The 23,512-nt window shown below is 45.3% G+C and overlaps 1 protein-coding gene and 1 long non-coding RNA gene across 18 annotated transcripts in view; both read right to left on the reverse strand.

Moving 5' to 3' along the window:
* FOXP2 (forkhead box P2) overlaps positions 1-7,999 on the reverse strand; it is a 555,034-nt gene extending 547,035 nt beyond the window's left edge. For 6 of the 17 annotated variants that reach the window (XM_077856075.1, XM_077856072.1, XM_077856063.1 and 3 more), the window contains exon 1: positions 7,825-7,997. The gene's annotated coding sequence lies outside the window, so the exon portion shown is untranslated. Of the gene's footprint in view, positions 1-6,556; positions 6,694-7,824 lie in introns of those variants that run through there. The other 11 variants (XM_077856077.1, XM_077856079.1, XM_077856078.1 and 8 more) reach the window with 6 other exon arrangements.
* A 6,191-nt stretch (positions 8,000-14,190) lies between these two features.
* On the reverse strand, positions 14,191-17,152 carry LOC144288247 (uncharacterized). Its single transcript, XR_013356219.1, has 2 exons — positions 16,920-17,152; positions 14,191-14,832 (listed from the first exon to the last, which is right to left on the reverse strand). It is a non-coding gene; the product is annotated as an uncharacterized LOC144288247 (long non-coding RNA).
* Positions 17,153-23,512: the final 6,360 nt, after the last annotated feature.

Consider the following 23,512-nt stretch of genomic DNA (forward strand, 5'->3'; position numbering starts at 1 on the left):
AGATGGACCTTCCATCAAATGCCAAATCCTCCATCTGCTCTGTTTAAGGATAGATACTGAAAGAATGAGACACAAGGAAAGTTGTAAACTTATGGGGTATGTGCTAACACAAAGAAGGAAAGCCATCTAACTCTAAAGATTTTCAGAAGAGACTTTGGCTTAACCAATTCCCCCCCACCCATCTTCCCCAAAGACAATCCCAGAAATAACTGGTACGCCGATGTGGCATTCATAGTGTAGCCTTTAGAAATACCTGTGGACTCTACTTACGCTATTCAGATTAAGATATAATTATGAAATATATGATTGTTATTTTGACTGTAGTAAGCATTAATACATTGAAGCCCTCAACTACTGAGCATTTGTTCTTGTCCAGAACCATAAACATCCATTCACACCTTTCCAAAGTTAAGTGCAATACCGTGTCTCAGATCGGAATAAAAAAGAGATACAAAATATTGAACTTGAAGTATATCCACCTGAGAGCAGAGCCATATCTTGGTCAAAACAGGAGTGAACAGTTTTCCTAAATGTGAGATGGTATAAAGTGTCAGATGAAAAAGTAAGGTGAAAATAATGTCACCCCAAAAGTGAGGCAATGATATAGACAGAAATAATTTGTTGGACCTCCAACAACTCAACTCATTCATTCTCTCATTTAGTTTTAGAGCTTCTACCTAATACAAGGCACTATTCTAAGCACTGGGGTAGAACAATGAACAGAACCAAATCCCTGGCTCCATGGAATATACGTTCTCATCAGGACAACAGGTGATAAATAAATAAACAACTTTTTCAAATGTCAGTTGATGATGGGGCTGTGGGGGTGGGGTGGATTGTTACAAAGCAAGATCTGGGAGATTTTTTGTTTGTTTTTTTGTTTTTTTAAATACAGGACAGTGAGAGAAGTCTTCTCTAATAAGGACATGTTTGAGCAGAGGCATGAAAACCGTGAAGATACCCGAGGGTAGAGCATTTCAGATGGAGAACACAGAGGAGAAACTCTGAGCTGGGAATCCGCTTCTCTTGTTTTGAGAAATATCAAGGAAGCCAGCGTGGCCAGAGTTGACTGAAGAAGAGGAAAAGGTTAGGAAAGAACGTCGTATAGGTAACAGGGGTCAAATAACATGGACTTATGTAAGGTCTTTGTCTTTTATTCTCAGAGACATAGAAGCTGTTGGAAGGTTTATAGAGAAGAGTGACATAATCACTTATTTTTAAAAGATCGCTCTGCTGTGTCGAGAACAAACTGTGGAGCCCAGAGAGAGAAGAGGGGGGATAAATAGCTGCTGGAACAGCTCAAGGAGGAGATGATGGTCCATCTGATCAGACTGGTAGCAGTGGTGGTATTAACTAGATGTATAAAGCAAGATTCCGTGGGGGAGGGCGGGGGAAGGGGACACTTTGCTAAACTAAGGCAGACCAAGAGAGGGGAAAAAATTTGAAGACAAAAAAGAAAGTAAAGAGTGAGCTAGAGGCATACAGATATAGATCACCAAATCCTGGAACATAACTTTGGGTGAAGTAATGGTGAGGAATAGTTCTTAAGGATGTTGGGGAGCTTTTTTTTTAAATGAGATGATTTTATGACAGTCTACATATGCTAAGATGTTAAGCTATTTGGATTAGTGTACTATAAGTTTCTCCTCGCTATCTGCCAGTGAGAAATTTTATAAATGCTTTCTCTGAAATATGTCTACCACTGATTTTTTTCCTACCCCCTAAAATACACTTTAAGAAAGTTTGTTATTTTCCTAAATCGAGAAAAAGTTGCAAAATGATGGCTGTAGTTGTGTACACGTACCAAAATGATACAAAACTAAAATAATACAAAACACTTGCACAGAAGATGCCATTATAAAAGTTGAAAAGAAAGAAATGAATATCGCAAAAACTTTACACTATTTCTAGTAGCATGCCTTATTTGAGGAATTCAAAGTTAATTTCCTTAACTTCCTTAAAAAAAAAAAAAACGTGTAACACTCTCATGGTATGAATCTTTTAGGCTTATGGTAGATCTTTAAAAAGAAACACTAGAAACTTAAATAAATTTTAAATCAACATTATCTTCCACAGAGTATATTTTAAGCCTTCCAAGATAGAAATCAAGAGAAATTAAAGAACATTAATAAACTAAAAATGCTGAGAGCTTTTAAACCCCCGAGGATTCATCTGCTTCACAGCAATGTGCTTTTACTACATTTAAGTTTTATTTGCTTTTGCTAATAAAAATAATTTGCCATAGAGAAAGGAAAGAAGATGTATTTATCAATATAATGGGAAGGTATGTTCTAGAGATTCTTGGTCGATTGTAGGAAGAGGGGAGTATACAACTGAATGAGAAACTGAATTAAATTGGTAGAGTATAGGTCCAAGAACACGTGTCTTTTTTTTTTTAAGATTTTATTTATTTATTTGAGAGCGAGAGAGAGAGAGAGAGAGAGAGAGAGCGTGTGAGCACAAGCAGAGGGGAAGGGAGAGGAGGAGCAGAGGGAGAAGCAGATTCCCCTCTGAGCAGGGAGCCGGATGCGGGACTCGACCCCCCGGGGACCTGGGGATCATGACCTGAGCCAAAGGCAGACCCCAAGGACACATATTTCAAATATCAAGGAATTTAAAAGGTTGAACGTGGGCCTGCATAGATATTTTTATGGAGAAAATGCATTTTAAATAAAATTTTAGATAAAATTATATCAGTTGAGGTAATTTAGAATTTCAGTTGTTCATAGAAAGCAAGTTGGACAGGTAATGAAATACAAGAAAGATAAACAAAGTTCGTAATTACAAAATGAAAAAATATTAGGATCCAAAGCTGCAAAACACTAAAATATAATGTAGCTCTGAAAATGAAATGGGGGTGGTAGCAGTATACTTCATTTTTGAGCCCTGATACTCTTAATTTGACTGCTTGGCAAAAAACCCATGTAGTTAAACACAAATTCCCAGGCACTTCAATTATAAATTGAGATTATGCTAAGAATTAGAACAATACTTAATAATACGTAATAACAGCAAATTACTACAGCACCTATATAGAGAAAAATGGTTTTAATATATCCGAAAATAAGTCACCACATACATACAGGTTTATTTTTTCACATTAACATTAATAGTGTTGGAACATAACGAATCTAAAATTTCTTTAGGGACCTCTCTTCAGCATCTCAAAGTTCTAACATTAACCTTTTAATTAGTCTTTACATTTCACCAAAGTTTCTCTCTTTTTGCTTCTTTTGTCTAGAAAATTGGGGGCGGGGTATGGATAAAAACACTGAGCAGAGCAAAAGAGTATGCACAAAAATATATCAGAGGTAACGACAAGGCAAAAGTAATTCGCAAATAGAAGTAAGCATCCATTTATTTTAACTGGTAAGAATACACACAAGGAAAGAACATTCTACTATATGAGAATTTAGATAATTCAGTAACAATGAATCTTCATATGACCAATGCTGAGCTTAAGAAAAAAAAAAAAAAAAAGGAATGGTATTTTTAAACAACCCCCCCAAATTATGCTTAGGTAGAGTGCTGAAAGAAATATTAATGGGGTCCACTTGCAGGTTCTGATAAACAAATGACGAAGCTAAAGTTCTGGAACAAATGCATAAAAAAGCAATGAAAAGGACTTAAGCCCCATGAAGGGGAAACAACAACATCAATAACAACAACACAACCACAACAACAACTCTAGGAACCTAAAGTATTTTACTTGATAAAGACTATGGAAGTGATATGACTGGAGGCCAAGTATATTAAGAGATACACAGTTGGATCTAAGAAAATATTTATGTCATCCGAAGAAGAACCGAACTAAAGCAAACTATGGCATATAACATTTGATTTAGGCATTCGATTCTCTGGGGATCCTAAGCCTTGGAATACGTTTAAGGAAAGTTGCAAGTACCTGGATCACTTTCTCAGACCCTTAAGAAAATGCAACAGTCAGTCTGGGCTGATTTAAGACACAGGTTTTCTTTATTCAAAGGGTGGTATGAATCTGGGCACTGGTAGGAACATTTGGGATCCATTCATCTATCACTAAAGGTACTTACTACCGTCTATCACAAAGTTAAAGAAAAAAAAAAAGAAAAGAAAATAGTCTGAGTGTGCCAAGAATTAGTATTCAGTAATTGTAACGAAATTGTTATTATTTCTGAATTCAACTGGCAATTTGCAATTTTGTCTAGCAACAATCATGTCAAGAGAACTTCTCAGTGACACTGTCTTCTTACAAGTCAATGGCTTCTTTCTGATTTAATTTAGAGAGGCAGAGAATACGTGACCACTTCCTCCATTCTGCTTTCTATCAGTATTATAACTGAGAGCTGATGTACCCTGAGACGATCAACACAGAAATAGACAAGGGTGATGAGGCACAGCCAGCTATAAATCCTTAAAAATACCACAAATAATATGCCCTTTATGTAATTGAGTTCCGTATGCCTCACATTTTCTCTTGAAATAAAAATGTCTGGTAAATTTGTCTGGCTATGTTCATTACACTGTTATATGCCCTATGAGTCTCAGTCAAACCATGAAGTTATTTTCACATATTTAAATATACTTTTCATAAAGTATAATTCTAATAGCTAGTTGGTCTGTGTTTTTAAATTCTTGCAGGTACGAAGGAATAGAACTTCTCATTACAGGCTATCTGTAAATTTGATGTTCACCTTTTTCCCCTATTTTTATGGTGTGGCATATACAACAATCCCCCCCCCCCCCCGCCGCCACTTAGATTTCTAGAATATTACAGGGATTTATTTTATTTGTAAAAGCACAACCACCGTATGATCATCAGTGCAAAGAAATAAAACTTCGGTGACAGCTTACTTAGACACAACCATTAATAAATCTATTCATGTCATAATGTAATTAAAGGTCTCCTTCCACCCAGACTATGAATTCTGTGAAAACAATATTCAATTCTAAAATTTCCATCACTCTGAATCCCAAAATATAAGTTGGGAAATTCTGAAAAACTGTTAAAAACAGTTCATAATTGCTATTTGTAGGTAATTCCCTTTGAGTTTTCTAGTATCCATTGTAGTGCGATGGTAACATACTAATAATCTATGCATAAAAAGAAAGCATGTATTGCACTGCTTAAACTGAATGATATCTTGAAAAAAAACTGAATGATAAAAAGTATCGTCTTGGAAATTCTTTTACTTAAGAGTGAACTTTATGATGATTCTTTAAAATTGAGAGTCCTCTCTCCCTTACCTACAGGGATGTACCATCAAGTTTCCAGTCTCCTCTTTAAAAGTTGGTAGCTTAATCACAATCAAATATTTCTTTCACTTGGTCTGGGGTAGCAATGAAATAGTGAAGCAAGTACTGAATTAAACGATCACTGAACATGGGTCTAGTTAAGTAATAAAAATTGAAGGAAGGAAGGGAGGGAGGGAGGAGAGAGAGGGAAGGGAGGGAGGGGAAAGTAGGGAAGGGAGGGATGGAGGGTGGAAGGAAGGAAGGAAAGAGACAGGACTTTAAAAAAAAAAAACCTTCAAAACTGAAATGAAATTTCACGACCCTCATAGTCACCGTGTATATAACTTTACACCCGCTTTATTAACGGCAGATACAGATAAATCAACGTTGTATATTAATTGCTCAACGCTGCTAAACAAACGCTACATTTTAGAATCCCAGCACCCTGAGCTCATACGTGTCCATAACTCACAGCGACAGAAAAGACAAACAGGCCCCTTGACAACTTGGGCCGTTCCCCGAGGTCCGCCACGCAGCGAGCCCCAGGGGCGAGCAAGCCTCTGCGAGCTCATCTTCGCCTGCGAGTTGACCTCCAGCACGACTCGCGGGTAAACCCGCCCCTCCCGTCTCCACCGCCGCTCGGCCAGACCGTCTGAGTTAGGAGAGCGCGCAAAGATGTGCCTTCCAGGCAAACTTTTGTTTCCTAAAAAGTTAATCTCTCCAAATACTTCCAGTTGGAAAACGTCCACTTCAGCTACTTGACACCAAGGGCGTCACTTTCTCCCCTCGGCTTACCTGCTCCTACTCAATCATCCTTCCAGGTCGGCTCTGGGCAGCTCGGGGAGGCGGCTCTGTGAGCGCTCCCGAATCCGCGAGCACCAGGTGGGGACGCATCCTACGCGCTCCCACGGGTCTCTCACTCCCTCTCCCTCCGGGGCCGTCCTCAGCAGCGCTCACCCGGGCCGCGGCCGGGACGCCTGCCCACCTGGGCGCAAACCGTCCTCGAGGAATGATCCTCCAGACCAAGGGGCTGAGTGGATTTCCACATGTGGCTGGAGCGAGTGGGGGCGGGGGGGGGGGCTGCAGCGCTGCAGGGAGCAGCTGTCCGGCGAGTGCTCTAAGTCTGTTGGTTAAACACGCGGAATCAACAAGCACACAGATGGGTCCAGGTCCTTGGGGATCCCGGAGTCCGAGGAGCCCCCTAAGCAGTCGTCCCTACCGCCTGCAAAACTCGCACCGGTTGCGCCCTCGGAAGCCCCAGACTCGCACGCGTCTCTCCCCTCCCGTCCCTCCTCCTCGGTGTCTCCCCCACCCCGCGCCAGGTGCCCCGAGGCAGACTTACCCCAGGGGTCGCAGAGTCGGGAGAGGAGGGCAACTTTGGCTGCCCCCGCTCCGCACAGGCCCCAAGCCCTCGGCCAGCCGGGCTCCGAAGCGGCGCCCGCGCGCGGGTCGGGGTGTCTGGGCGCGTCCCGGCCTGCGGGGCGGGGAGAGGCGCGCGGGAGCCGCGCGGGAGGAGCGCGCGCCCGGCCACCCGGGGGGTCCCGCCGAGCCGCCGCCGCACCGGAGCCGCGGGGAGCGCGCAGGGCCGTCGGGACCCCAGCAGCCCCGTCTCCCGCCCGCAGGTACGGGCCCCCCGCGGGGCCCTCCCCCGCTCCGCCAGGTGCCCGCGCCCCTCCCACCCTCCCTCCCTCCCTCCCTCCAGGCCCGGGAGGCGCGAGTTCACCCCAAACCCACCCACAGAGTGAGGACACCTTCCCCCAGAGCCCAGGGCAAGTGAGACCCGGGCCAGCCCCGGGGGCGGCGGGGGCGACGCGCCGTGATCCCGGAGCATCCCCGGGGGCCGGGACTTTCCTCGCTCGAGAGACAGGAGTGTCCCCGGAACGCGTCTCGTTCCCAGAGAAGTACTTCTCCGAGGACCGCTCCGGCGCCCAACTTAGAGACGCAGGGGCGGGCGGCATGCACTTGCCCAACCGAGTAAATAAAGGTCAGCAGTTGGATCAATAAAGTGTGTGCTTCCAAGCGCCAGATGTTTTTACTGTTGCTTCCCTTCCCGGGCGGGGGGGGGGGGGGGATGGGAGAGGGAGGGAAGCGGTGGGGGGGGAGGGAGGGAGGGAGGCAAAGGAAGAGACAACAAACAATAAAAATAAAAGGAGTCAACAAACACACATCTGGTGTTTCGACACACCATTTCCTCCAGCCGCGGTCTCTCCGGACGAGGCGATATTTTGCATATTCAAAACTAAAAATCACCCGGGAGCCAACGGCAGTCTCCCCCTCGGTCGACTCTCCCTTCCTTCCCCCCCCCCCCACTGCGCCCCCCCCCCCCCGCCCCGCTCCCAATCACAATGCAAAAAAGAAAAAGAACAACAAGTGGTGATGCTGGGTCCGGAAGGCGACCCCGACGTGGAGCCGAAATCTGACACATGTCACGCCCGCCCCGCCGCGCCGAGCGCTGCTGCTGGGGCCAAACTTTGCCGCCGCCGCCGCCGCCGCCGCGGGAGGAGCGCGCCCGCCGCGGAGTTAAAGTCGCCGCCCGGCCCGGCGCGGAGGTGGCCGGGACGGGGCGGGGTGCGGGGGCGCCGCGCGCCACAGTGAGGCCAAGAAACTTACCGCGACCTGGGACGCCTGGCCAGCGTCCCGGGAGGTGGCACCCGCCGCGCCGAGGCAGGAGCCCCCAAACCACACACACCCACGAGCGAGTCCCGGCAGCTGCTGCCGCGAGTGTGTGTGTGTGTGTGTGTGTGTGTGTGTGCGCGTGCAGGGGGGCGGTGGTGCGCGCCCCGGGGGAGGAGGGGGGGGGGCCCGGAGGAAGCCGCAGCCGGCGGACGCGGCCGCCGCATAAATACCCGGGCCGGGCGCTCGCGGGGCTGGAGCCGGGGCGCAGCGGCCGCCGCGGAGCTGCACGCGCCGGCGTGTCTCGCGCTTTCTCGGAGGCTCGCGCTGTCTCGCGCTGCCGCTCCCCCACCCCACCCCCCCACCCGGATCTGTGTGCGGGTCCGTACGTGTGTCTATGTGTGTGAGTGTGTGCGCCGGCGGGTGCGCGCTCCGGGCCGCGCGCGCGCGTGTTGTTGGCGCTGCGCACTGTACACACGCGGCGCGCGGGGCCGCCTCTGCCGCGAGGGGCGGGGGGAGGGGGCGCCGCCGAGGACTCCCGAAGTGCGGCTGGGCCACTTGTTTGTTTGGTTTCACTTTGCCTCGTTGGTGCCGGTGGTCGTCGTCGCTCCCCCAAAGTGCTTTTGGAAGCGGCCGGCCTGAATGCTGGCGCCCCCCCTCCCCGCCCTCGCTCCCCCCGGTGCCCCCAACTTCTCGACGCGAGGCGGGGCGGGGATGTCGCCGGGCTCCGCGGCGGAGCCTCCTGGCTGACGTCAGGTCCACCTGCTATGTAAACAAGTCGCCCGAGAACTTGTTTGTTCGGCGCCGGGCTCCCGCCACCCCCACCGTCCTCCCCACCTCCAGCTCCGCCTCCTCCCGCTCGGCCCAGACGGCGCGGCGAGGGAGGGGGTGGGGAGGGAGGAGAGAACAAAACCGTATGCTGTATTGGCAGCGCCGAGTTGTGTCTGCTGCTTCTTGGCAGTCCCCAAAGTACGTCCCTCTCAGCAGACGGAGCTGCTGGCAAATGAAACAGGGGATTCCACGTGAAGTGCAGAAAGCCTCGAAGGGATGCAAAGCCCTCGGTGGCAGGGAGTGAAAGTGCACGGCGGCCAGAGAGGGAGGCCCGCGCGGGCGTCCAGGCGCGCGTTGGCCTTTGCTCTCCCCGGGCTGCAGGGAGGCCCGGGCTCCGTCCGCCTCTCCTCATTGTTGTCGGGGCTCCTGCCTCCCTGGGGCCCGGGGGGCCCGGGGCTTGCGCGCCGCCGCTCGGCCCGGGTCACCGGCCGGGGCGGGGCTTGGGAGGACCGGGCCCGCCGAGCCGGGACTTGCAGGGCGCGAGGCTTTGCAGACGGGCCCCGCGAGCGCCCGAGGGTGGCCGCGGGGCCCGGAAGGAGGGCGGAGAAGGCCCTGCCCGCGTCCGCTCCGCGCGCGCTTCAAAGCCACCGGCGGCGCCGCCGAGGGATGCGCGGGCGCGGCCTCCGGGTCCCCAGCGCCTGCGGGTGGAGCGTGACCCCGCCAGCGGGCCCGCGCGGGACCCCGGGCGCGACGGAGGGACAGGCCGAGGGGGGACCCCCGCCCCCCGGGGAGCTGCCGCTCGCCTGCCGGGCGCCCAGCGAGGCGTTCCGTTCCGGAGGGCGCCGAAACTTTCTCCCCAACGGCCGCCGCCGAGAGGCCGTGGCGAACGGAGCGCGGCCGCCCGGACCGTCTCCGGCGGCGGGGGGCGGGGAGGGCGGCGGGGAGGGCGGCGGGGACCCGGGGACGGGCGAGCCGCGCCGACTTGTCCGCTGAGGGTCCCTTGGCTCCGAGAGCCGCGCGCCCTTTCTGTAAAGGGCAGCGGCGAGCTCACGCGCACGCTGGCCCCAGCCCTTCCTGCAGCGCCCGCAGGCCTCCCGGGGAGGAGGCGGCCGGGCCCCCGCGTCCCTAAACGCAGCGTCCGCTCCTCTGGGGGAACCGATGGAGTCTCTGAGGCCCCGGGGCCCCGGGGGACCAGGAGCCAGGGGGCGAGCTGGGCTCTGAACTGCGGGGCTCTCCCGTGGGCCTCCAGACCCCAGGTGGCCCCGCAGGGCCCTGTCGGTGACCTGCGTTCTCACTCTTTTTTCAAAAAAAATTTAAAAAAATTGTCTTTTCCGAAAAGCAGGCTGCAGAGTGGACAAGTAACCCAGGTTTTTTTTTTTTTTTCCACCCTCCACCCCCGTCCCCCAAGATGGGAGCAGTCCCGAAAAAAAAAAGGAAAAAAATCACAAAACGCGAGACCCGAAGGGCCCTGCCTCGCCCTCCCGACACGTTGGGGATCATTTCAGGTGAAGTGACTTGCGTGTGGGCTTCGCGGACGAGGCCAAGGAAAAAGCGGACTCTCCGAATTAGCCCGCGACTGGTTTGGGACGAGAAAAGGGCGAACACGGCGTCGCAGTCCCGGGAGGCCCGGGGCCGAGCCTTCCCGCCGGGTGTGCCCCCCGGGGGGCAGGCAGGTCCCGGAGCCCCGCTGCGCCCCGTCCTCCCGCGCGCCCGGGCCCAGCCCGTCGGCTCTGCGCTGTGTGTCCCCCGGGGTCCCTGGGACCCGAGCGCGCCGAGGCCCATCCCGGAGGCGGCGGGGCCGCTCGGAGGGGGGACAAGTTCAAGTCCCCAACGCGGGGCAGGAGGGTCAGGCTCTCCGGCCGCGGAGAGGCGCGGGTTTGGTTAGCCTCTCACTTTTCTGTACCCAGAGCCACGTTTTGGGGTGAGATTCGCAGCCTCTGACGTTTGTGTCTCGTGAGTACAAGTAGCCGGGAGCCAAGAGGTGCAGAAGCAGATGTCTGTCTGTCTGTCTGTCTGTCTGTCGGAGCGCCTCTTCCCACCTGGGCCGGGCGTCCGGGCCGAGCGCGGCTGAGCCCGCGGCCCCCCTGCTCCCCCGGGGTGGGGTGGGGGGGACCCCGCTTAACTTCGCCCCATTATCTCGTCTCCTGCTGCCATTTCCCGGGCCACCAACCCTCCCTCCCGCAGGGAAGACGCCCCGCGCCTCGAGAAAGCAGGTCCCGCCGGAGCCGCTGCCCCCCGCGGAGCCCGAGCCTGCAGCCAATGGGCTGGGCCCGGGTTCGAGAGGTGAAAGTTCAGGCCCGGGGCTCGCCGCTCGGGCCCGGGCGCGTCGCCTCCCCCCCCCCCGGCCCCCCCAGCCTCCCCCCCGCCCCCCGGCCCCCGCCCCAGGCCGCGCTGCAGACGCGGCCCGGCTACCAGGGGCTGCCACGGTGGCGCGTAGTTTGTTGATGGGTGGTCATAAAATATATTTATTTGCAGTTCCTTTACCTCGCCCGGCACCCCCGCCCCGCGCGGCCCCGAACACTGCGGGCTTTGTTCGCCGCCGCCGGAGCCCGAGCCCGAGCCCGAGCCCGAGCCCGAGCCGGCCGGGGGCTCCGCGCCCCGCGCGCACACACTCCAAAAAGTTGAAGCGTAATAATAGGAAAACCGGGTTTCCGCGGCCGAGGGAAACGCCGAGAGGGCGAGCAGCGAACGAATAGTTTTCTGTTGCACGAGCCACCGGGCGGCCCGCGGGGTCGTGGCCGCCCTGCAACGAAACCCAGGCTGCCCGAGCGGGGGGAGGCCGGGCCGCGACCCCGGGGCGCCGCGCAGGGTCGCAGCCGCAGCTCCCGCCTCCCGCGCAGCGCAGGCGGCGCCCCCGCCCCCCCCAGGGCGGCTCCAGGGGCAGGTGGGACGGGGTCCTCCCCCCCCACCCCGGGCCGCGCACGACGCTCCCCGGCTGCACCTCGAAGTTCTCTCCCGAACGCGGAATCAATCGGTTTCAAGTTTATTTCCCGGGGAAACCGCAAATCAACAAATTCCGAGCCACTGCCCCCCTCGCGGTGCGGGCGAAAGATAAATTCGTTTGCGGGGGGTCTCCGCGGGCGCCTCGCGCGTGGAACACGCCTCCCACGTGGGAGCAGGCGAGGCCGGGGCCGCGGGGAGCCGCGTGCGCCCGTGGCACGTGCGGGAGGTGCCGGCTCCACGCGTCGCCCCGGTGGGCCGCTTAGGTTTGTGCTTCTTTGCTGCAAAAATACAATTATTCGCACACGGGCGGGGGTGGGGGGGGGGCTGTTTTCTCCAAAACTTTCAGTTAAACAATTGCACTTTTCCCCCCCGCTTTAGAGCCTTTGCACTGGTGTCATTGTGACCAAATTCCCCAATCAGGCTGATGGGAGACCAGCGCTGGGAGAAAGGGGTGGGGGCACGTTTGATTAAATTAAATTTTCCCCGTTAGCGATACCATCTCCAAAGTTGTACCACTCGCTTCAAATAGCTGGAAACAAAAGTCGCCTTTAAACGCAAGGTAGAATTTTTTTTTTTTTTCCTTTCACGCAACTGGAACGGGCAAGTATCCGATTCCTATTTCTGCCCGGTTCTCCACAGTTTTCTGAAGATGAGCAAATAAACAGACTCCTTTTAGGCATTCTCCTATCACCACTCTCCTCCCAGGCACATTTTAGGAAAAAGAGAAAATTCTAGTTTCACGGAAGTCAAATCAAGGGTAATCTGTGTTACAAAGTCAAATTGAATGGAGAGGTTGCAAAATTGGTGGAGTTACACCACCATCTGTCGTTAAGCTTCGGGACTACAAAATTTGGGACCTGTAATAAATCTTAATGAGCTTTCCCAACTTTCTTAAAAAAAAAAAAAAAAATCACGGGCTATGCTCTTCGTATTTTTGTAACATATACACTAAATTAACTTGAATCCTAGAGCAACATAGATGCGTTCGTGTATTCATGCTTCTACCGAGATTCTCTAGTCCTCTCATCTTCAGAAGAAGAAAAAATAAATACCCCACATCTGCCGGCCTCCAGAATAAAGGCTTTTCAAATCGGCTGTGGACTGCAGGTTTCCATCACCCCTTCCCATTCCCTTGCTTCTAGGAGGCTGCTGGTAGAAAAGATGGGGCCTCCAATACAGGCCCCTGCCCCCCATGTCCTGGAGCCAATAATAGACTTAATTCTCTCTTGAATTTAACCTAGTTCTTTGTTAGGATAGCTACTCTTGAAACGTAGAAAAACAGCCTGTCTCTGCTAAGAGGTTGGCTGTGAGCATCTTTGAAAATTGTGGAAAGACAGCGTCAGGTTCCAGTTCTGGTTAATATTGTTGCAAAGACAAAGATCAATTGCTCTGGGATAAAATCTTGCCAGGGAAGGCTTTATCCAAATGAATATAGAAAAGGGACAACTACTGGAGAAAGAATTCTAATGCTGACCCCAAAGCCTCTATCAAGCAAGGAGGACTCTATCTTCTTCATGCGACACTGTGGTGGTACAGTTTATATATATTAGACCTATTTTTTTAGGGATCTTAAAATATCTATGTATAAGGTGGCATCCCTCTCCATGTTAGAGACTTGATTACCAAATTTCTATTTTCCAGAAAAGAATTAATTTAAAAAATTTAAAGAATGTAACAGCTTGCTTATGTTGATAAGGCATTCCCTGGAAATAACCATACTAAAGTGAATCATACTAAACTATATCTGATCAACTTTGAGCCACACAAATAACAATTTCATATGGCTCAAATTAATAGGACCTGGAGTTTTTTGAGACGTGACCTATCTCTGTAAGGGTAAGTGTAGCCAAATTGTCAAATCCCTGATGTTTACTTCCCTACATATTGATTTAAATATGTTGAGTTGCTTGATGCGAGAACCTTTTGCTTGATGATGTTTCTACTATTAAATTAGTCTCAGGTTTGTATGTCTCTGAGTTACAGTGAAATTTGAGACTGGAAGGGAACTTCAAAATACTCTCGTCCAGTCCCTTCATTTTAAAAATCATAAAGCAAAGATTCAGAGATGACTGCAAGATTATGCGGCTCATTAGTAAAACTGATAATTATTATTGAACTATTTCATACGTCTAGACATACAATCATCCTCCTTCTTTGTACTCCACAAAAGGCATTTTTGTCACACACCTCCATCTCTTTACATTTTCTTCACATCCATCGAAACTGATACGGCTCAGTGATGGCAATACCTTTGGATGTCGGTACAGTATTAAAGATGGTTAACTGTCATGTCATGTCCACTGTAATACACAGGAGGGGAAAAAAAAAAGTCTGATGACTTGTTTCTCTTGAAAGTCAATTAAAGTCTGCAAGATTTCTTCAATAGTGTAAAGAGGTTCATCACTGTTGATTGCAAGTGTTCATTATAGAAAAACTGATGGCAAGAGGTGCTAACACAAACCACGGTTTATGATGTTTTTCAGGGTTAATGATCTTCAGGGACTCCTAGGGGGCGAAACCCATAATCTCAGTAGCAGCTTGTCTTCACTACACTCAAGAAATAAAGGCTAACACGAGGCTGTGAGACAAAATATAACATTGATTTTTTTTAAAGCTATGAACAAAAATGAACTATATCAAGATCCTGCATCAGTGTAGATTTTTATTTTGATTTAATAACCATATGGCTCCAGTAGCCATAGTAGTTTACCCAAAGAACGTATTGAAGTGGTTAATTGTAACAAATCATATAAAAGTTCAGACATCTTCCCTCTTCCCCTTCCCTTCTGCTTCTCTTTTCTTCTCATTCTCCTTCTGTTTCTTTCTCCTCCCTTTGCCATCATCTACATCACCATCCTCACAATGAGAACTTCCAAAATTCCCCACAGATATTTATCTCCTAAGCTCCGGATGTGTTTAATCAATTGCTTATTGATGGCACAGTATGAATTGTGAAAGGGTACCAATTTGCCCTCTCTTTCCTTGGCCAGCTACTCCTCATGCACCTGGTTAACAGTTAATAGCTCCTCCATCCAACCGGTTACTGAAGCCAAGAAAACCCAAGTCACACGTGCTACCTCCTCCTGTGTCCTCACAATCTACGCATTAGGTTTCATTCATTGTCACCTCTTTCATAGCCCATGGTCCTCTTCCATCCGTTCCCATGGTGTTGCCTTACTTCAAGCCTTCACCACTTCTCACTTGGTCATTCTTGATAACTTCTTCATCGCCTTCCCTACTTTCAGTTTCTCTTCTTTTCAGTTCGGTTCCTCACTGCTTTCTAGAACACATCTGAAACACATCACTTAGAATTAGGCCAAGCTTCCCTGTAGCCGGTGGAGTTGAATCTTAAGTTCTATGGTCCTATATAGCAAATATGTCTAGCAAATATGAGATATTTAATCATCTTCCTTGGAATGAATGAATGAATGTCATGCCCCAGACAAATGCATTTTAGATGTTAAATATATTCTCTCGGAACATTGTCAGATATATTTTTAGCTGTGTATCATTTTCAGCAGATCTTTTCGTCTATTTTGTACCCAATCATCTGGCTAAAATAGTTATAACTGAAGATTTTCATTATTTTTTCATACGAAAGAACTGAGCAGATAGATATAAAAGTATATTCAGTCTGGCATTCCAATTCCCAACTGCATTATGTAATGACTCAACAAATATTTATATACTAAGCACTGTGGTAGGTATTCCAAGAATTAAAGATGTATATGATTCGGTCCCTGCCCAGAACGTACACTCTAGTGAGAACTAAAAGATATATAAGTGGATTACTTCAATAAAACATGAATTTCATGCAGCATAAGATAGAAGTATATCCGGGATATGATGAGACCAGAGAAAATATTTCTTAAGGCTAACAGTTCTTGTTTATTTTTTTGGTTGTGACTATAGCTTAAAAAAAAGAATCTAAGAATACATCTTTTATTTTTTTTAAGTTTCCATTTAAATTCCAGTTAGTTAACATACAGTGTAATATCAGTTTCAGGTATACGATATACTGATGCAACACTCCCATCTGTCACCCTGTGCTCATCACAGCAAGTGTACACTCCTCAATCCCCTCAATCCCCTTTCACCAGTCCCCCCACCACCGACCTCCCCTCTGGTAACCATCAGTTTGTTCTCTATAGTTAGGAGTCTGTATCTTGGTTTACCTCTCTCTCTCTTTATACATCTTTTAATCCAAAAATTAAAATTTACCAAATAGAAGCCTCAGAAAACTTACGATCTTTGGGTAAAAGCATGAAGTTGTGGGGGGAAAAAAAAAGTTCGATCATGGGTTTAAGGACTGTGAGGAAGTATGAGGCAGTTCCCCGAATTATCTCATGTTACTCTTACATAGGAACACGCTTTTATAAAAAAATTACTTCTAATTTGTCCTGATTTCACCACAGGAAAATAACTTCATAATAGACAGGAACTGAAAAAAAAAAAAAAGTAAGAGAACATAAATGTTTTCAGTTTAGGGAGAGAGTCACATGTCTTCCTCTCAGCAGCCCCTCTGACTCTCAGACGAGGAAAGCAGTTACCCTGGCCCATAGGGTCCCCTAGGGACAGTCATAGGATATTGCATTCTCCAATCTTTTTTTCCCATGCCAATCACCTTTTTTTCCCCTACCCCATTAAGGCATACTGGTTCTGTGCTATTTCTCCCTTGTATACACTATTCCCAATTCAGTAAATATAGCATTAGGCCATACTTTCTCAGTTACATTACCTCCACTCTAAATTCCTTCCTTTTTTCCCTTTTCTGATTCTTTTTCATTTAACTCCGGAAAAGATTCCTCACTAATTCTGTTTCTCTTTCTCCCACTCTTCCCAGAAAACACACACACACACACACACACACGCACACACACACACACAATCATGGTTGCTATGTTTCAGAGCAGAGCTAGTAATGTAAAAAGTCAAGAAATGGGGAAACTAACATGAAAATAGAAAAAAAAATTAAAAACTAGTCCTATTAGCTTCTAAAACCTCCAAGTCCCCAGATAAAGGAGCAGTAAAATACTCTTAAGCCCCTCTGTGAGTTAAATTGATACGATCCAATTGGAAAGCAATTTGGCAACTTGTGTTACAGCTTTTTAAATTAGTCCCTAAGCTAGATTGCAATCCAAAAGAAATTATCTGAAATGCAGATGGAAAAGCTTCATGCAAAAGCTGTAGCTGTTTATCATAGAATTATTTACAATAGTGCATATTTAGAAATGATTATAGTCAACAATATATAATATAGTCTAACCACTAAAATATTATCATGGGATGTTTTAATAACATGTAAAATGCTTTTGTTATATGGTGGAACAATAGTATATAAAAAACGTATAAAAAAAAAAGACCAGAAAGAAACGTACCACTGCGATACCCCTCAAACAGGCCCACAATCATCTCTACCTCTTGATGGTGACACACTTATGTAGTCCCCTTCCACATGGTTCCAGGGGCCATCTATATGGCACAGGTGATAGTATATCACTTCTGAGCTTGGGTTATAAAAGACTGTGTGACTTCTGTCTAGGGTTTTGGATCTGTCTCTTAGATCACTTGCTCGGGCAAGCTGCCATGTTGTGAGCAGCTCTGTGGAGAGGCCAACATGGTGAGGAAGTGCTGTCTCCGGGCAACAGCCAGGGAAGAACTGAGGCCTGCCAACAACCATGTGAGTGAACTTGGAAGCAAATCCTTTTTTCCCAATTGAGTCTCCTTATGATGACTGCACCCTGGTCATCAGCTTGATTCCAACATCATGAGAGAATCTGAGAATCACTCAGGCAAACCACTTCTTGATTTCTGACCTTCAGAAACTATGAACTAAAATATGTTTGGCAATTCAAAGCCTTTAAGTTTTGGGGGGGAGGGTAATTTGTTACACAGTGATAGATAACTGTACAAACATGATGAGAAAGGTTATATGTAAGTAGTGAAATTCCAGGTGATTTATTTTTTCCTTTCTGCTTTCATATTTTCAAATCCTCTGCAATAAAAACATGTTATAACTGGAAAAAATTAAATAATTTTAAATAACTGTTTCACATTTTATATTTGAAAAGACAGTGCCCTAGAGTGCTTTATGGAATTGCCACAAATTTAGTACCCCCGATCAATATCCTCTAATAAAACTGGATTTATCTCAAGTATAACTTAAAGATAAAATCACATTTCAACTTTACTTTTTAAAATTTACCCAGTAGAGTCACATTCTACATTTTGTTAATACAAATAAATATCACATAAAAATATGTACATTTCATGAACTAGCAGGGTATCTGAACACCATTTACAACATTGTTTCTGAAAAAAGACATTCCAGGATTAGACAAAGCTTTTACAACATAATGTATTTTAACCTGGCATCTTCCTATATATGCCAATCAAAAAATCATATAGGTAAAAGACCTTTTCTGTTTTGATGATATATAACAGGAAAACTGTTAAAGTATTTTTCAGTCTTGCTCCAGGTAAATGAATAAAAACAAACTATGAACTGATAAAGTAAAACTAGATTCTCACTTTATATTTAATCATAAGAAACAACCATTGTCTCTAGAGGTTTTCCTAATTAGGTTATAGCACAGTTACAGTAGTTGAGTAGAGGAGGTCAAATCAAGTTCTAAATTAGTTTAGCAAAAATTAGCAAGTCAATAAGTGTGTTTTTATTGAATTACAATAAACATGCTAAAACAAATGGATTTCCTAATCTGTTAATAATAATGCCTTCTGTCTTCATATTATAAAAACCCAAAATAACACTTTTTATGCTCAGCTGATTTCTTAAAAAAAATTAAGTCATGGAAATCCATACAAAGCCATTTCTGGATCCTGATAGTATTTTATGTACAATCAATTTTTATAGTATCTAGATTGCCTTGTGAATTTAAAGTTGATAAAATAAAATAGGTATTTAAAATAGTTTTCATGACATAGGAATATATACTCAGTGTGTTAATTATTTAGTTTTTTGGGTTATATTCTCAAGTAACTTGAACACCAAGTGCATTGTTGAGTTTACTTCAAGAAACTGTTATATAGAATATTATCACTGGGTTCATGATCATAAATAAATATGGTTCCTCTCATAGGAATATATCGTATGTACTAGACAGATAAATTTCTGCTAAAGTAAGATTTCATTTCCCTATCCAAAGATTCTCACATTTTCTGACTTATTTTTTGAAGTTAAAAAATCTTTTCATTACTTCTATGATCCTTTGTCCATCGTGTTGTTGATTCATCTTCTATAACAATCCTCTTTTCCACCTCCTCACTAAATTCTGTGAATCAGGATCAAAGACAAAGATGTCTGAACTGGTGAAAGAAATGTATGATATTTTAACCAATTGAAGAAAACTCATTGATACCTTCCATGGTTTTTTCAAATAACTAGGTCATTAAGGATCATAAATCATAAAGTATCTTTGCTAGAAAAAAAATTGAGTATCTGTTAAGCAAAAATCCATGTTCATTAGTCCATAATCCTATATGCAATCAAGTTCAGGTAATTTATTTTTAGATAAGAGATACAAAAACTCTATGTTGGGACATAATAATATTGGAGAAAGGACACTCTAAAATAAACCATTGAAGGCAATTTGACCTCTAAAATATGGTATTAAGATGAGCTCTACCTCGCAGATTTTAGCAGGGAAATGTGGTGAACAAATGTAAAACTTTCAAAGGAGAGGAAGTTCATACAGCTGTTTGACTGTGGGAATTAGATAACCTGCCGTCATAAAATATAGACCCTTTTACTTCCTGAATTCAATTCAGTTCAATTCCAGCAAATATTTATTGAGTCCACATTGTTTGTCTGTCAATATTTAATATCTTAGAATCATAATCTTTGGGTTAGATGGGGGCTTCGGGGTCATCTAATCCAAGATTCTTCCTAAAGAATTTGGGTATGGATTTTTGTAAGAAGTGGTGTTTCTTGGAGTCTTTTCATTAAAAGTAGTCAGGAAATAGAGTCGAGAGGTGACAGGCTGCCCAACCTGTTTCCAAAAATTCTTGCATGCCAGAGTAAATGTCCTCAGTGCTTTTCTTGACTGCATATTGAGCAGTTTACATCCTGAAATTTGTAGCCAACACTGAAGCTAGCTATACTTATTTCTTGGAATATTGCCCTTCCTGCTCCCCCTGCCCTTCAGGCAAAAGTAGACTTCCACCTGTCAGCTTCCTCAACACTGACTTCTTCCTAAAAGTTTATAATAGAGCTAACTCTTGGTCCCTCCAGAAGAATCTTGGGTCAAACTTCCCTTAGGGGACCTTGCTCTTGCGTTGCCTCCTCATTATTGGCCTTGGATAGAGGATAACGTAGACCTTATGGTTATCTTGCTTAGCAACCATCCTTTATGCTGATTCTCCTGAGAACTCTAGTTCTGCTATAATCAGGTTCAGCATGGATTTGATGCCTCAGAAAAATTTTTCTAATGTCAAGAGCTAACTCAGCTGGAAGAGAAAACAAGTGCCATGCACACTTACTAGAACAAGCTTACTGGTCCCGTTCTCTTCCCCAGCGAAACCTCAGGAAGTGCTTCCTTGAGAATATCCTGGGCTGCAGGGGTGTTTCCTTACTTTGCTCATTCTGTGAGCAGTGCCTGTTTCTAGGGCACTCGTGGCAAGAGCAGATCTTGAGGTGAATAAATAAGACAATCAGGTACATTTGTTTCTCCACACATACCTTAGCCATGAAGCATAAAATGAGGTCTAAGAGGCTTGTAAGAAGAAAGCTGTGTGTGGAGATTTGGTGGAACAGGCTCAGTTAAAAGCATTTCAGGTGAATCCCGTCTTTACCATTCATAGGCATTGAACAGAATAGGTGTCACTATAATTTTGCCAACTAGGGACCTACATTTCTAAAATACAAACTGGAAAAAGCATGTAAGAAGAGACATAGTTGAACATATTCATTGTTTTTTTGATAATGATGATATAAACAAAAATAGTTTTACCATGAAAAATAGTTCACCTCAATTAGAGAGATTTGAGATTACCATATAATCACTACTAAAAGTGTACTGAAAAAAGTACTCATTAGTTGACTTGATGCTGCAATTTTTCAAACCACATAAGGAAAGTATGTTATTAATACATTTTCATTTTTCTTGTGTGTAGTATGACATTTTCTACAGTAAAAATAAATCTATTTTCAGTTTTTGATTACTGATTCTGGTTTTGGTAGTTTTCTAATTTTCAAAAAAAGGTAATAAACTTATAGGTGTTTAATTTATTAATAGGTAAATGATAACATGGTTAATTTGGGTAATACTTATTTAAAGTAACTTGGTTACTTATGAGATAAGTCCTTTTTAGGCTAGGTTTTGATGGTTTCATTTATTTACAAAGTAAATTGGAAAAGCATCCAGAAAAGGAAAGGTTATTACTTGGACAAAAGCACATGTATATACTAAACTGATAGCCTCGTATACTAAAAATCAATTTGTAAATTGGACTTTATCAAAACTTTAAAAAAACTTTTGCTCTGTGAAAGAACCCGTTTAAGAAGGTTGAAGAGACAAGCTATGGACTAGGAAAAAATATTAGCAAGCCACATATGTGAAAAAAGGATTTGTGTCAGAACATATAAAGGACTCTCAAAACTCAAGAATAAAAAAAAAAAGAGAGAGAGAACAGTTCAATTAGAAAATAGGCAAAAGACATGAGACATTAAAGACATTATTTGCCAAATGGCAAATAAGCGCATGAAAAGATGTTTAACATTTCTAGTTATCTCACACCTATTAGAGCGGATAAAATTAAAAATAAATAAATAAAGGAAATGTCAAGTGCTAGCAAGGATGTGGAGAGGAATGCCTGGGTGGCTCAGGGGTTTCGAGACTGCCTTTGGCCCAGGGATCTTCCTGGAGTCCCGGGATTGAGTCCTGCATCAGGCTCCCTGCATGGAGCCTGCTTCTCCCTCTGCCTGTGTCTCTGCCTCTCTCTTTCTCTCTCTCTCTCTGTGTGTTTCATGAATAAATAAATAAAATCTTTTTTAAAAAAAAGGGATGTGGAGAAACTGGCACTTTCATACATCATTGGTGGGATTGTAAAATGGTACAGCCACTCTGGAAAAGAGTATGGCAGTTTCTTAAAAAAATGAAATATACACTAATACAACCAGCAATTGCATTCATTACTGTGCATTTATCCCAGAAATGAAATGAAAATTTAGGTCCACCAAAAACCTATACAAGAATTTTCATAGAAGTTTCATTTTTAATGTTCTAAAACTTGAAACAACCAAAATATCCATCAATGACTTGGTGATTAAAAACTGTTGTACATCTGTAACATGGATCGCATGAAACAAAAAGGAATGAGCAACTGATACATACAACAACTTGCTTGGATCAAGGGCATTTGGCTGAGTGCAAAAAACCAATCTCAAAGGTCGCCTGCTGTAGGACTCCACTTATATAACATTCTCAAAATAACCAAACTGTGGAGATAAGGAACAGATTAATGGATTCCAGGGGTTAAGACCCTGGAGTTGGTATGACTCCAGGGTTAGGGAGTTAGTATGACTACAAAGGAAAGATCATCACTGTGATGGAACCATTCTATGTCTTGTGTGGTGGATACACAAATACATGCATAACAACATGTCATAGAACTGTATACACACATTGTAACACAAACCAGTGTCAGCTTCCTGGTTTCAGTGTTAAAATATAGTTCTATAAGGTGTAACCATTGTGGGGGACTGGATGAAGAGTACATAGAACCTTTCTGTATTACTTTTTAATGTTCCTGTAGCAATATAATTCTTTTAAAATTAAAAGTTTAAAAAATGTGTATAACTGACACAGAAAGCCAAGGATTACAGGAGGAGATAATGGATTGTAATAAAGCCAGCAGAGAGAGCTGCTGGCACAGACTGCAACAATCTATTTAGGTCCCTGGATGGTATTCAAGAAAAAAAAAACAAAACAAAAAACTTCTCTTTCCTTATTAAGGAAGTTATGCTTATTTCTTGATGTCTAAGCAAATTACAGATAAATTTTTCTTGTTCTAGAACTTCATGTGAATTGACTTATATGTCTTTTAGGTCTGGCTTCTTTCACTAGGATAATGATTTTATGTGCATCCACATTATATGTATCAATAGTTCATTCCTTTTTATTGCCAAGTGGTATTCTACTGAACAGATGTACTACAATGTCTTATTCACTTACCAATGACTATTTGGGTTGCTTCCAATTTTTGGAGGTTAGGGCTCTCCGAATTTTTCATTCTTCAAACAGTTGTGCTTATGTTACACTGTATAAAAAGCAAAACAAGGGCAGCCCGGGTGGCTCAGCGGTTTAGCGCCTGCCTTCAGCCCAGGGCGTGTGATCCTGGGGTCCCGGGATCGAGTCCCACGTTGGGCTCCCTGCATGGAGCTGCTTCTCCCTATGTCTCTCTCTCTCTTTCCTCTCTCTGTGTCTCTCATGAATAAATAAAATCTTAAAAACAAAAACGAAACGAAAGACCACCAGCAGCAACAACTGTAATAACAAAACTCAAAGCAAAAAGAGAACCCTTGTGTCATTCAGGAATTTGTTTGCTTTTAAGCAATAGCTTATTTGAACAACAGTGGTTTAAACCGTAAGGGCATTATTATGCCTTAAGAAATCTGAAGATGCATACTTCAGGGTTGGTCCAGGGATTTAAACATGTTATCAAGTGACCCAGATAAGTTTGTTTTTGTTTTTTTTCTATCAACATGGGTGTGTTAATTCTTCACTTTACATTTGCAACCTGACGCTTACAAAAAAACTCCAGGCCTTACATTCAAAGCAAGAAAAGGGGGGACAGGCCAGTTTCAGAATGTCCTCTCTCGTGCCTTTTTATAAGAAAGAAAGCTTTGCCAAAGCTCCCCAGCAGACATCCCCTCATGTCTCATTGCTCTGAACTATGCCACCATGAGCTCAAGAACAGCTGAGAAAGAGGCAAAATTTTAATGATTGGCTTC

The sequence above is a fragment of the Canis aureus genome, chromosome 18 (genome assembly GCF_053574225.1).
Source record: "Canis aureus isolate CA01 chromosome 18, VMU_Caureus_v.1.0, whole genome shotgun sequence".
Lineage (NCBI taxonomy): Eukaryota > Metazoa > Chordata > Mammalia > Carnivora > Canidae > Canis > Canis aureus.